The sequence below is a fragment of the Dendrobates tinctorius genome, unplaced genomic scaffold, assembly GCF_039654945.1.
Source record: "Dendrobates tinctorius isolate UK_male_01 unplaced genomic scaffold, ASM3965494v1 ptg000083l, whole genome shotgun sequence".
In the NCBI taxonomy this organism is placed as follows: Eukaryota; Metazoa; Chordata; class Amphibia; order Anura; family Dendrobatidae; genus Dendrobates; species Dendrobates tinctorius.
In genome coordinates this window covers 317845-332973 of record NW_027361751.1, presented here as the reverse complement: position 1 = coordinate 332973, position 15129 = coordinate 317845, and the positions used below count along the sequence as shown (strand labels likewise).

Sequence of the window (15129 nt, the reverse complement as noted above, 5' to 3'; positions counted from 1 at the left end):
CAGAGTTATTACCTCATAAAGGGACACTGGTCAGAATTGCAAAAAATGGCCAGGTCATTAAGGTCAAAATAGGCTGGGTCATGAAGGGGTTAATATTGACCACTTTTGTCTTTGGTTACATAATTAATTGTTCATTTGGTAACAGGTGACTGACAGGTGTCGGCCTAAGGTTGTGAAACAGCTGGCTAAAAGAGGGAGAAGGATACATAAAACATGAGTGGGGAAAAAGCGAGGTCATGGTGGAAGGGGGGATAGGCTTGGTGTATGCGGGTTAGGTGGTAATGTTACTGAAAGCTCTACTGAACAAACACAGTCTTGTCCTATCCAAAGACAACTGAGAACATCTGTTAATGAATGGGACACTCAAGTCCCTTTCTTTGGCACAGCGGTATGCCTTGTAGATGAGGGTCAGAAAGAGTATGTACTCCAGTGGATGGCAAGTGCTGCATCAAGTGGCCTCTCCTCCTCTTCCTTCACCTTAACATCACACACAGCACAATCCTCAGAGGTGGGACCTCAATCACCCTTGTTTCCCCCTGCATCACAGCTTTCCAACCGCCCGACTGTCGGGAACCACAGATGGGAGAGTCTGCAGATCTGTTCACACATTTTATTCCATTGGCATCAGAGGTCTGCTCCAAAGAGTCAAAGAATCCAGAGGAGAAAAGCATCTGCACTGATGCCAAAAAGTTTTCCCTGTTGGATCTGGGGCTAGACGAAGTAGGGTCCGAGAAGAATCCAGACCCTCGTCACCATACGGTAACCACTGGGGGTGGAGGTGATACTGATGACACTCAGATACCAGAGGCACACGCGGACTGTGCTGTGCTGTCAGGGCAAGAAGAGGAGGCGAGTGACTCAAGGCGAGGAGTGGGAGACCAGAGAGGATGGCGATGAGGGTGCAAATCCCACTTGGTGTGAACCCAGAGGAATGCAGCAGAGTAGCTCAGCAGAGGGGATGGAGGAGGAAGACTAGGAGGTTATGTTGCAGCTCGCCGCATAGACAAAGAGTGATGCAACCATGACAAGCACTGCATCCCCAGGCACAACTGTGGCTGTGGCCAGCACAGTTGGCGAGTCTGCAGTTTGCATGGCGACAAGGTTTGCCTAGCCTGCGCCTTTTTTGAGACCACAAAGGATGACTCAACTCACATTATCTGCCAACTTTGTAAACAAAAACGACTTAATAAAGGCAAAAATTGCAATAATTTGACTACTACATGCATGAACATGTGTGATCAACATGCATTAGTCTGGGAACCACACTGCGCTAAAATGTGAACTTGGGGCCTTGCCAAACACCGGCCATCCCATCAACCGCATCTGCTGCTTCTTCCTCCTCCATCACCACCGGCAGGTCTCCGGTCGCAGAACTTCCAGTTGTTTACCCTCTATAGTGGGGGTGAGTGAGAGCCTGTTAGCTGTTCTGGAAGTGGAGATGCCTGCTGTTTTTGTTTCACCAAGCACAACACATCTTTCACAATCCATAGTAACATCTCCGCCTGCATCTCACTCACAGTCCAACATTTTGACTTGTACACCCTACTCCACCCTCGGTCAGCACAGCAGCCAGCCTCGGTCCCGCAGTTGTGGTCTTCTAAAAGAATGTTTCCTTCTTCACATGCCTAAGAGCTTGAACTCCACCATCTCCAATCTGTTGTCTGTCAGGATTCATTTAACCATTGGCACCTGAATGAGCAAACACGGGCAGGGGCATTACATCTTGCTCACTGGGCACTGGGTGACTCTAGTGGCTGGGAGGGCAGGCAGTCAAGGGACAGCTCCACAAGTCTTGCAATCATCAAGGCTTGCGGGACAAACCTCTGTATCTAACACTTAACTTACTCCACCACCTCTACGACCTCCACCTGTGCCCCTCAACCTCACCCTTAATGAGCCACACGTTTCAACAGTGCAGAGAGACCCCCCTACCTCCGTAGTGCACAGCCAGGGCTCACCGCAATCAAGCAATGTTTAAATTAATATGCCTTGGAGATCACAGTCACACAGCTCAAGAGTTGTGGATAGCTATCCAGGCCAAGTTTGAGCAATGAACCTGGAGACAGGGAAGGCCGTGTGCGATAACTATGCGAACCTGGTGGCAGTCCTATGACAGGGCAACCTCACACATGTGCCTTGCATGCCTCACGTCGTCAACCTGGTGGTACAGCAATTTCTCAGGCACTATTCTAGCCTAAATGTGCTGCTGCAGAAAGCACAGTTGCTGTGTGCTCGCTTCCGCCGATCTCACCCAGTAGCTCATTGACTTGAATCGCCACAGAAGTCTTTCAGCCTACCGGTTAACCGTTTGATGTGCGATGTGCCAACACGTTGAAATTCCACTCTGCACATGTTGCAGTGACTGTGGCAGCAGTGACGAGCCCTTGTGCAGTACATCCTTTTGCATAGCCTGGGTCAATAAAGTACGGACGTGATGAAAAGTGTGCAGAGTGGGCATAGATAAAGGACCTCTGCACCCTTTTGCACAGTTTCAAAATGGCTACTAAGATGGTTAGTGCTGACAATGCCAACATCAGCAACACTATTCCGGTCATCTTCATACTGTAACACACTTTGACTAGTCTACGGGAGGAGGTGATGGTCCAAGAGGAAGAGGTGGAAGCAGAGGAGGATGTGAAAGAGTTAACAATATTTCTAAGTTCTGGATTGTCATCGCACAGGCGGGTGCCATGGGAGGGTGGGATTACAGTGATCGAGGGGAGCTCATGGTAACAAACTGTTAGTGAAGGTGCAGGAGCCGAGGAACAAATGGAGGAGAACGAGGAGAAAGAGGTGATGGGCGTGCAACAGCCAGGAGATTAAGAAGAGTAATAATCCCCTCTCTGTTGTCCGTGGATGGTGGGAGGGACAGAGGAAGCAAACTTGAGTGTTACCCCACCACCAACACACCATGCACTTGGACCTCATAGAAGAGCCCGACACATGAGCGTCTTATTGCTGCACTATCTGCAACATGATGCCCATATTGTTAGGATTACAAATAGGGCTGACTACTGGGTTGCCACTCCGTTAGATCCACGGTACAAGAGTAAATTTTACCAGATGCTTCCCCCCCTTGAAAGGGACAATCGCATGCTGGAGTATCGAAACACGCTTGTAGACAATTTTAAGAGTGGTTTTCCCCAAGACAGCAATGAGGCACACAGTGTGCATCCCAGTTCTAGACTTCCAACCCCGGAAACGTCAAGGCGTCTATGCAAAAACATTAACATTTTCAAGACCAGCCAGTGCACCAGAAGAACAGGCACCATGAGGTATCAGGGCTCCAAACAAAGGCTTACACTGATCCCTCACTCACCTCATCTTAATTGAAACTTCAATTCCTCCCTCTAAATGTTGTCCCAGACCTTAATACCTCATGCATGGCCCATGACTGGCTGCTGCTGTGCCATTATCAAATTTCTACTGAGGGTCAATTCATACCACTTTTGCTGGTGTTGCTCCTCATTTTTGGAAATGTTTTTACTCCAAGTTTGGTCTCCTTCATATGTGTTGCCTGAATCTGACAGGCCTACCAGAGCACCAGGCCTAGACCTGTCACTCATCCATCTGTTACTGATCAATGTTTCAGATAGAAATGCTGGTCCAAGCCCTGTCCCATGCTGCACAATTATACTATTTGTACTCTGGGTCAGTTGAGGACACTTAGAATCATAGAATCGTAGAGTTGGAAGGGACCTCCTGGACCATCTTGTACAACCCCCTGCTCAAAGCAGGATTCGCTAAATCATCCCAGATGTCTGCCCAGCCTCTGTCTGAAGACTTCCTTTGAAGGAGAACTCACCACTTCTCGTGGCAGCGTGTTCCACTCATTGATCACTCTGTCAAAAAGTTTTTTCTATTATCTAATCTGTGTCTCCTCCCATTCAGTTTCATCCCATTGCTTCTAGTCTTTCCTTGTGAAAATGAGAATAAAGATGATCCTTCTACAATGTGACAGCCCTTGAGATATTTGTAGACAGCTATTAAGTCTCCTCTCAGTCTTCTCTTTTGCAAGCTAAACATTCCGAAATCCTGCAACCTTTCCTCATAAGACAGAGTTTGCAGACCAGTCATCATTCTGGTCGCTCTTTTCTGAACTTGCTCTAGTTTGTTGATGTCTTTTTTAAAATGTGGCGCCCAAAACTGGACACAGTATTCCAGATGAGGTCTGACCAAAGAGGAGTAGAGGGCAATAATGACTTCACATGATCTAGACTGTATGCTTCTGTTAATACATCCTAGAATTGCATTTGCCTTTTTTGCTGCTGCATCACACTGTTGACTCATATTCAGTCTGTGATCTATTAGTATACCCAAGTCTTTTTCACATGTGCTGTCACTTAGCCCTATCCCTCCCATTCTGTATATGCTTTTTTCATTTTTATTGCCCAGATGTAGTACTTTGCATTTTTCCCTGTTAAAAACCATTCTGTTAGTTGCTGCCCAGTGCTCCAGTTCATTTATATCTTTTTGAATCCTCTCTCTCTCTTCTCTAGTATTAGATATCCCTCCTAGCTTTGTGTCATCAGCAAATTTAATCAGTTTACCCTCAATCCCTTCATCTAAATCGTTGATAAAGATGTTGAACCAGACAGGGCCCAGGACAGAGCCCTGTGGTACCCAACTTGAGACATTCTTCCAACTGGATGTGCAGCCATTTACGACCACTCTTTGGGTCGGATCACTAAGCCAGTTATGAATCCACCTAACAGTTGCCTTGTCCATTCCATACTTAGTCATTTTTTCAATAAGGATTGTGTGAGATACATTGTCAAATGCTTTGCTGAAGTCAAGATATACTATATCTACAGCATTTCCCTGATCCACCCAATCAGTGATTCCGTCATAAAAGGAAATTAAGTTAGTCTGACATGACTTATTAGTTACAAACCCATGCTGACTCTGTTTAATCACTTCATTCTTATCCAGGTACTTACATACATGTTGTTTAATAATTTGTTCAAAGATCTTTCCTGGTATAGAAGTCAGACTCACCGGCCTATAGTTGCCTGGGTCCACCTTCTTCCCCTTTTTGAAGATAGGAACAACATTTGCTCTTCTCCAGTCTTTTAGGACTTCTCCTGTTCTCCAAGAATTTTCAAAGATTATGGAGAGGGGTTCAAAAATTTCTTCTGCTATCTCCTTCAGTACTCTGGGGTGTAATTCATCTGGTGTCTGCCCCTAATTTAAGCTGTTTGGGAAGCTTTTTGTCCCCCCTTAAGGTGTTCTCTACGCAATTGGTTCTGCCTCAGATTGAATTCAGTGGGGTTCGGGTACCCTCGACAAACCGTTCGGTGAACATCGGAACAGTCGCTCATCTCTAGTTCTGAGCCAACAACAGAGAGCGCGCTGTCATTGTGCACATTGCACAGGGAGAGCACAGGCCCTAAAGTGAGCATCACTGATGATGCTTCGTTTCAGGGAAAGGGCAGTAGTTTTGACAGTAACTGCCCCCTCTGCTCCCTGATGACACTGCCTGAGTATCCCAACATGCAATGGAATTCTCAAATGAAGCGTCATCAAAAAGGAAATAGGAAAAAAAAAGCAGATAGTGTAGTTAGGGAATAATAGGGAATTTCTAGTTCAAGTAGATTAGAAACAGTTTAGATTACAGCAGAAAATAGGGAATTAATATGAAAGTTACTTTGCCTTCGGACCTCCCTTTAATCTAGCAGGAGCAGGTCAAGTGCCAAACTCTCCAGACACTGCTGAGGACCCTGGAGAAGACTTCAGAGACGTATGACCACTTCTCTCGGACCTGAGGGAGCATTACGTAGTGAATAGGAGCCACGGCAGAGCCAATTCTTGTCTCGGACCGGATGATAACAGCGTTTCTGCCAGCAGAGCAGAGCTTTGCATATTGTTTAGCTACGTGACCGTAATAACCATTTATTTGGTCTACAATGTGAACAGTAAAAAAAAAATACATAAAATGACAGCATTTTATATGTACCCCAAAGCAGCGCTAAAAAATACCCCCCATTTAGTCTCACAACGACGCCTCATACAGCTGTATAAGTGAAAAAAGAAATGGCCGCTGAAAAGCAAAGACGCAAGGAAAAAAAAGAAGAAAGAAAAACTTAACCGGTCATTTAGGGGACACTTTTGTTGGCCCCCAATACACATCTGCCATACTAAGCCCACCGCTCCTCAACATGAAGTGACCCAAACAATGACGACTGATCGGTCTGCACGAGGTCTGCGGCTCTGGTCTTACTACAATACTGGGCATGCTGGGAGTTGTGGTGCCACAGGTTGCAGACCACTGCGCAATAGAAACTCATCATTACCATCAGGACAAGGACTGGATAACGCAGCAGAGACTGGAGAGCCCTCACCTCTGGGTGCCGTGCGGCAGGTCAGAAGCTGCAGTCTGTCATGTCTTTGGGACAGTTCCTCAGCTCTTCTCTCTCTCACGCTATAACTCGCACCTTGCTCTTTACACTCTCTGCCCCTCTCTGATCCCGGAATTAGTGACGGTCTCCATACACAGCACTCTCACCTGCAGGCTGCACTCTCTCCCGGGACAGCTTCCTCTCTCTCGGTCACATGACTCGCTTCCTATCCAAGACTGACGTCATGGCCGGCCCCGCCCCCTCTGCAGGTAGCTGGGCTGGACCCTGACTCACCTTCTGCACTGGGTGTAGTGCTGGCTGCTCACTCGCGCCCTCTGGTGTCCGCTCTGGTGCAGAAGATGTTACCAGTAACATACAAGTAGTGCAGTCTGATATGTTGTATTCTGTACACAAGAGGCTGAGAGGGGAACTGTACAAGAAAGAAGTGATTTGGCACCAAAAGAACTCCTCAATTCAGACAAAAAGGCCCATGTGACTACCAGGCTCAGTAGTTACTACTTGCCAACCATTTGCCTGTTATTTTTACAGCTTTAAAATAGACGAACAAAAATGTATTTGACAATGAATTTTGACTTGCTGTGATGAGACCAAAAATTTAGATTTTACCATTTGCTATCATGTAAATATATGTAATGGGGGCCAGGGGTTCTTTGGAGCTGGCTCAGGAGCTGAGCCTGTGCCATACAATGCAAGTGCCTGCTGTAATACAGAGCAGTGACTGGAGTTTACTTGATTGCTGGCGTTTACCCACTTTGATGCAGCTGTCAGTTGCTGAGACACAGCTCTTGTTACTGCATGCTAGTATAAGTGTTACTTATCACCTCTAAGTAGAATTCACAGCTACACTGCTTAATTGTGCTATATAATGTCCTTCATGCTGTTGCTTCTAAACATGTAATGCACTGTCAGTAGGATTTGGGCAGCACATAAAATGGTTTCCAATGACACACTTTGTGCTAGTGGGAACACTGATCCTTTGACAGGCGTGGACGTACACTCCCTCTGACTGTTTGGACTCTGAACGACTGTACCATATTTTAAGCTAAGTCTACTGTAGTTTTGCATATTTCTTTTGCCATATTGAAAACTAAGTAGGTTCTTCTGATTAACCTATTTGAGGGGAAACGTGTCAAGAATATGCATACTTGGATGGTAATATGCACATTGGGTTATTGAATATGTTTTAGAGGTGTACGTTACTCTTATTTATCTATATACTGTATATATAGGGATATTGATCTTTGTAACTGTACAGGAATAGAAACACATGTACACCTTACCTTGGTTTAGTATAGAATCATAGAATCATAGAATCGTAGAGTTGGAAGGGACCTCCTGGGCCATCTGGTCCAACCCCCTGCTCAAAGCAGGATTCGCTAAATCATCCCAGTCAGATATCTGTCCAGCCTCTGTTTGAAGACTTCCATTGAAGGAGAACTCACCACTTCTCGTGGCAGCCTGTTCCACTCATTGATCACTCTAACTGTCAAAAAGTTTTTTCTGATATCTAATTTGTGTCTCCTCCCATTCAGTTTCATCCCATTGCTTCTAGTCTTTCCTTGTGCAAATGAGAATAAAGTTGATCCTTCTACAATGTGACAGCCCTTGAGATATTTGTAGACAGCTATTAAGTCTCCTCTCAGTCTTCTCTTTTGCAAACTAAATATTCCCAAATCCTGCAACCTTTTCTCATAAGACAGGTTTTGCAGACCGGTCACCATTCTGGTCGCTCTTTTCTGAACTTGCTCTAGTTTGTTGATGTCTTTTTTAAAATGTGGCACCCAAAACTGGACACAGTATTCCAGATGAGGTCTGACCAAAGAGGAGTAGAGGGAAATAATGACTTCACGTGATCAAGACTGTATGCTTCTGTTAATACATCCTAGAATTTCATTTGCCTTTTTTGTTGCTGCATCACACTGTTGACTCATATTCAGTCTGTGATCTATTAGTATACCCAAGTCTTTTTCACATGTGCTGTTGCTTAGCACTATTCCTCCCATTCTGTATATGCTTTTTTCATTTTTATTGCCCAGATGTAGTACTTTGCATTTTTCCCTGTTAAAAACCATTCTGTTAGTTGCTGCCCACTGCTCCAGTTTATTTATATCTTTTTGAATCCTCTCTCTCTTCTCTAGTATTAGCTTTCCCTCCTAGCTTTGTGTCATCAGCAAATTTAATTAGTTTACCCTCAATTCCTTCATCTAAATCGTTGATAAAGATGTTGAACAATACAGGGCCCAGGACAGAGCCCTGTGGTACCCCACTTGAGACATTCTTCCAACTGGACATGCAGCCATTTACGACCACTTTTTGGGTCCGATCACTAAGCCAGTTATGAATCCACCTAACAGTTGCCTTGTCCATTCCATACTTAGTCATTTTTTCAATAAGGATTGTATGAGATACTTTGTCAAATGCTTTGCTGAAGTCAAGATATACTATATCTACAGCATTTCCTTGATCCACCCAATCAGTGATTCCGTCATAGAAGGAAATTAAGTTAGTCTGACATGACTTATTAGTTACAAACCCATGCTGACTCTGTTTAATCACTTCATTCTTATCCAGGTACTGACATACATGTTGTTTCATAATTTGCTCAAAGATCTTTCCTGGTATAGAAGTCAGACTCACCAGTCTATAGTTGCCTGGGTCCACCTTCTTCCCCTTTTTGAAGATAGGAACAACATTTGCTCTTCTCCAGTCTTCTGGGACTTCTCCTGTTCTCCAAGAATTTTCAAAGATTATGGAGCGGGGTTCAAAAATTTCTTCTGCTATCTCCTTCAGTACTCTGGGGTGTAATTCATCTGGACCTGGAGACTTGAATTCATTTAGGTTAGCTAAGTGTTTCCTCACTATCTTCCTGTTTATAGATATCCTGGATTCTTCTATTCCCTTAATATTAGTAGTATTTTGGTATCCTCTGCATGTAGGAATTCATGACACAATAGCTGTGTCTTTGCTAAGAGTAATAGCGTTTATGATTTTCATTGCAGTAAGCTATAGAGTGAGGTTCACCAAGATAGTTTTATTTGGGTGATTCCTTCATATCTTTGGTAGGGATATTAGAAATTGTTTTTGCCCTAGTACAATCTGTATCTATTGTAAGGTGGCTACCGGACACATAGTTGATGGCAAGTATGTATCACAGAGGTTGTTGTCATCTGTGATGTAAACTTGGAGTCAGGGCCGGTTTTAGGCAAAGTGGAGCCCTAGGCAAAGTTTAAAATGGGGCCCCAAATACTAACATATTGCACATCACACAGAAGCATTTTGATTGTATTTACATGCGCTGAGTTCAGGCCACTAAATGAGTGTGATCGACAATATTGAAGTCGTTCAACACTTGTTTCCCGGCCTCTTTCCACCGTCTGAGAAAGAATGATGGGGACAGAACAATCATTAATGGTTCCCTAGCAGATCACCATACAGTATCATGTTATCAGCAGCACATCTACAGTTTACACCCCATAGTCCTCCATATAATATAATGTGCCCCATAGTCCTCCATATAATATAATGTGCCTCATAGTCCTCCATATAGTATTATACACTCCTCAGTCCTCCATATAGTATAATACACTCCTCATAGTCCTCCATATAGTATAATACACTCCTCATAGCCTTCCATATATTAAAATACACTGCCCAGTCCTCCATATAGTATAATACACTCCTCATAGTGCTCCATATAGTATAATGCACTGCCATAGACATCCATGAAGTACATGTATTGTATTCCCCATGGTCCTCAATACAGTATAATGCAGCCTACATATAGTATAATGCAGCCACCCCACAGAGTAAATGCAGCCCCACCATATAATATAATGTAACCCCCCATATAATGTAATGCAGCACCCCTCTTATAGTATAATGCAGCCACCCCTTAGAGCATAATGCAGCTACCCCACAGAGTATAATGCAGCCACTCCACAGAACATAATGTAACCCCCCATAGAAAATAATGCAGCCCCCCTCATATAGTATAATGCAGCCCCTCCATAGAATATATGGCAGGCCCCTCAGAGTATACTGCAGCCCCCCATAGAATATAATGCAGCCCCTTATATAGTATAATGTAGCCCCTCCATAGAATACAATGTAGCCCTCCTCATATAGTATAATGCAGCCCCCATTGAATATAATGTAGCCCCCCTCATAAAGTATAATGAAGCCCCCATACAATATAATCTAGCCCCCATACAATATAATGCAGCCCCCCATAGAATACAATGTAGCCTCTTCATATAGTATAATGTAGCCCCCTCATAGAATATGATGCAATCACCACCCATAGAATATAATAAATTTAATGCAGCCCCCATAGAATGTAATGTAGCCCCAAATAGAATATAATACAGCCCACTTCCACATAGAATATAATGAAGCCCCCCATATTATATAACACAGCCTCCCCCATAGAATATAATGTAAAATGTACCCCCATGGTATATAACAGCCGTATAGTATGTAGCCCAGCACCACATGGTATATACTGTAGCTCAGCACTACATGGTATACAGCACAGCCCCACATGTATGGCCCAGCCCCACATGGTATATAGCCCAGCACCACATGGTATATAGCCGAGCACCACATGGTATATAGAGCCCAGCACCACATGGTATATATAGCCCAGCCACACATGGTATATAGCCCAGTCACAAATGGTATATAGCCCAGCGACACATGGTATATATAGCCCAGCACCACATGGTATATAGCCCAGCACCACAAGGCATATAGCCCAGCACCACATGGTATATAGCCCAGATAAACATGGTATACAGCTCAGCACCATGGTATATAGCCCAGCCCACATGGTATATAGCCCAGCCACACATGGTATACAGCCCAGCCACATATGGCATATAGCCCAGCACCACCATGGTATATAGCACAGCACCACATGGTATATATAGCCCAGCCACATATGGCATATAGCCCAGCACCACCATGGTATATAGCCCAGCACCACATGGTATATATAGCCCAGCACCACATGGTATATATAGCCCAGCACCACATGGTATATAGCCCAGCCACACATGGTATATAGCCCAGCCACACATGGCATATAGCCCAGCACCACATGGTATATAGCCCAGATAAACATGGTATACAGCCCAGATAAACATGGTATACAGCCCATCACCATGGTATATAGCCCAGCCCACATGGTATATAGCCCAGCCACATATGGTATATAGCACATCACCACCATGGTATATAGCACAGCACCACATGGTATATATAACCCAACCACATATGGCATATAGCCCAGCACAACTATGATATACAGCCCAGCACCATGGTATATAGCCTAGATACACATGGTAATATATAGCCCAGCCACATATGGTATACAGCCCAGCACCATGGTATATAGCCCAGCCACACATGGTATATAGCCCAGCACCACATGGTATATAGCCCAGCACCACATGGCATATAGCCCAGCACCACATGGTATATAGCCCAGATAAACATGGTATACAGCCCAGCACCATGGTATATAGCCCAGCCACATATGGTATATAGCCCATCACCACCATGATATATAGCACATCACCACATGGTATATATAGCCCAGCCACATATGGTATATAGCCCAGCACCACATGGTATATATAGCCCAGCACCACATGGTATATGTAGCCCACACCACATGGTATATATAGCCCAGCACCACATGGTATATAGCACAGCCACACATGGTATATAGCCCAGCACCACATGGTATATAGCACAGCCACACATGGTATACAGACCAGCACTATGGTATATAGCCAAGCCACACATGGTATATATAGCCCAGCACCACATGGTATATAACCCAGCCGCACATGATATATATAGCCCAGCCACACATGGTATATATAGCCCAGCACCACATGGTATATAGCCCAGCACCACATGGCATATAGCCCAGCCACACATGATATACAGCCCAGCACCATGGTATATAGCCCAGCCACACATGGTAATATATAGCCCAGCCACACATGGTATACAGCCCAGCACCATGGTATATAGCCCAGCCACACATGGTATATATAGCCCAGCACCACATGGTATATAGCCCAGTTAAACATGGTATACAGCCCAGCACACATGGTATATATCCCAGCTACACATGGTATATAGCCCAGCCACATATGGTATATAGCCCATCACCACCATGGTATATAGCACAGCACCACATGGTATATATAGCCCAGCCACATATGGTATATAGCCCAGCACCACCTTAATTTTATATCTAGACTCAGCCAGTATACTGAAACCGGAAAAAAGGCTAATATTATCAAAGCTCAAAGTGGAGCCAGGAGCAATAAGTAAAACATGTAATTCTATTGTTTATCTAAAAATTGATAAAATTCAGATTTATAGTAGATAAATCAAAAAGTTGAATACAAAAGGGAATCAGCGACACTTAGGGTGTGTGCACACGCTGCGGATTCTGCTGCGGATCCGCAGCAGAAACTGCTGCGGTGTACAGTACCATTATAACCTATGGAAATCAAAAACTGCTGTGCAGACGGTGCGGATTTTTCCGCGCGGATTTGCTGCGGTTTCTAAACCGCAGAAAGAATTGACATGTCCATTGTTGAGATGATAAACCGCAGGGCAAAACCGCAGGCTAATCCGCAGATAAACCGCAGGTCTTTTGACCTGCGGATTTACCTGCGGATTTTGCAAAATCCGCGCGGATCAATCCGCAGCAGAATCCGCAGCGTGTGCACGTACCCTTAGTTTCCACACATAGGTAAGGGAAGGTAAACAGTTGGCAATATAGAAACAATTGCATATATCAATGAATGGGCCTTGTATGATGCACAAAAAGAAATAATCAAAAATTATTACCCACCAAAAATATGGGACAAAAAAAGTGCAAAACATACCATATATATGAGAAACCGCGGATATCTCTCAGTAATCATATAAAGTGCAATAGTGCATGATTGCAAATATGTAGAAAAAGTGCAAATTTCTCTCAATAAAGTGCAGTAGTGCATAATTCAGTGATCCAAAATAAGGACCTACAGAATGAACCAAGAGAGGAGAAATTATAGCCTGATTTCAAATGTGACTGCTACCATAATAAGTCCATAAGCCTGTAGAAAATGAAGCGACCCTGAATTCAGATCTATAATATGAACCTCAGACAAAGGGGCCTTAATCCAATATCAGGTATGGCAGCTGCCAATAATGATTTGGCCAGAGAGATAGATATATGCAATATAAATAATAATCATGAGATAAAGCCAAGAACCAACCTTACTGTGATTTGGAGAGCGGGACTCCAATGCGCATTTCGCTACTTAGCTTCTTCGGGGGGGCGTGTATACTGGGTGCTATCCAGTCTGGATGATCTGGACTGGCTCTAAAGAGACATTGTCAAGGATTGCTTACTTTGTTTTGCCAGCACTGACAGGTTGTTTATTTTTCCTTTGCTTGTGGCTGGTATATGAAGCGCCAATAAACCAGCATGGACATTTAAATGGAAATGCTTCCTGTGTTGCCTCACAATGCACCCAAGTAGCAATCCCACAACTGTGTTAGAAGTGCAGGCAGCATTCCAAGGGAACACGTGTGACGGCTACAGGGTACTGCATGTTCTGGGTGAAAGTGGCCATAAGCCAGCAAATAATGTCAGACAGCTTGGGGGACCTGGTAAAATACCTGGTGCAAGCCCAGCTGCAGCAGCACCAACAACAACAGCTGGCGCAACAAGAGCAAATAAACTGCTTCAGCAACAGATTCAACAGTAGCAGCACTGCCAACAGCAGCAGCAGTTTGATCTACTTGCAGAGGTTGTTCATGGCACAGCGGCAGCTCCGAATGCAAGATCGACTGATGATTTTTCCAAGGCGGTAAGAGGAGCACTGCAGAAAATGACTGAGGATAGCCTTTTTGACCATTTTTGAAATGATAACCAAGAGGGAGAACCTTCCACCAGAGAAATGGGTAGAAGTGTTGGTGCCATACTTAACTGGCGAGCCCCAGAAGTCTTACTATGGCCTAGGCTTACAATACGCCAAGGCGCGTTTGGGAGTGACGATGACTGTCATGGCGCAGCGGGTCCACCGCTGGGCTTATCACCATGACAAGCCCCCTCAATCCCAAATATTTGATCTACTGCACCTGGTTCAAAAATGGTTGCAGACAAAGTCCTGTAGCCCTGCGCAGATTGTAGAGCAAGTGGTGATGGATGGAATCATGCATTCTCTTCTGAGGCCAATACAGACTTGGGATGCCCAGGGTGATCCTCGAAACGCTGATGACCTGGTTGGAATGGTCGAGAGGTATCAGGGGGTCGAGGGTTCCTTGGGGAGGCAGCCCACTCGATCCTAGGGGTCTCAATATAGGGAGGAGGCCCAAAACGGGGTTGGATGTCCAAAGTGCCGTGGGAGGTAATGCCGAAGGTTCCAACCTGCGACATTATATGCTGGAAATGGCACAGCCCAGGCCATATAGCCTCCCATTTTCCCCTGACCTCTGAGCAGATGGACTGTATCCTGGGATGCCGCTGTTGATGCTATGCATATCCGGCCTACAGTGTCAACGGTCCACTAAGTGAGGGGCCACAAGCCTGTCCCATAAAGATGAATGGTTGGCAAGTGACTGAACTGCTAGACTCAGGGAGTTTGGTGACACTCAGAGGGCCACACTTCCTCTACAGCTGATCCCTGGAAAGAAGGTTGTTGTCCATTGCATTTACAGGGATTACGAAGACTATTCCGTGGCCAGAATGGACATT

General features: G+C 44.8%; 1 protein-coding gene across 2 annotated transcripts in view; it reads right to left on the bottom strand.

Moving 5' to 3' along the window:
• Nucleotides 1–6657, bottom strand: part of MARVELD2 (MARVEL domain containing 2) — a 75337-nt gene extending 68680 nt beyond the window's left edge. Inside the window, exon 1 of one of the 2 annotated variants that reach the window (XM_073584025.1) lies at nucleotides 6506–6657. The gene's annotated coding sequence lies outside the window, so the exon portion shown is untranslated. The other variant, XM_073584026.1, reaches the window with a different exon arrangement.
• Between the last annotated feature and the right edge of the window lie 8472 nt (nucleotides 6658–15129).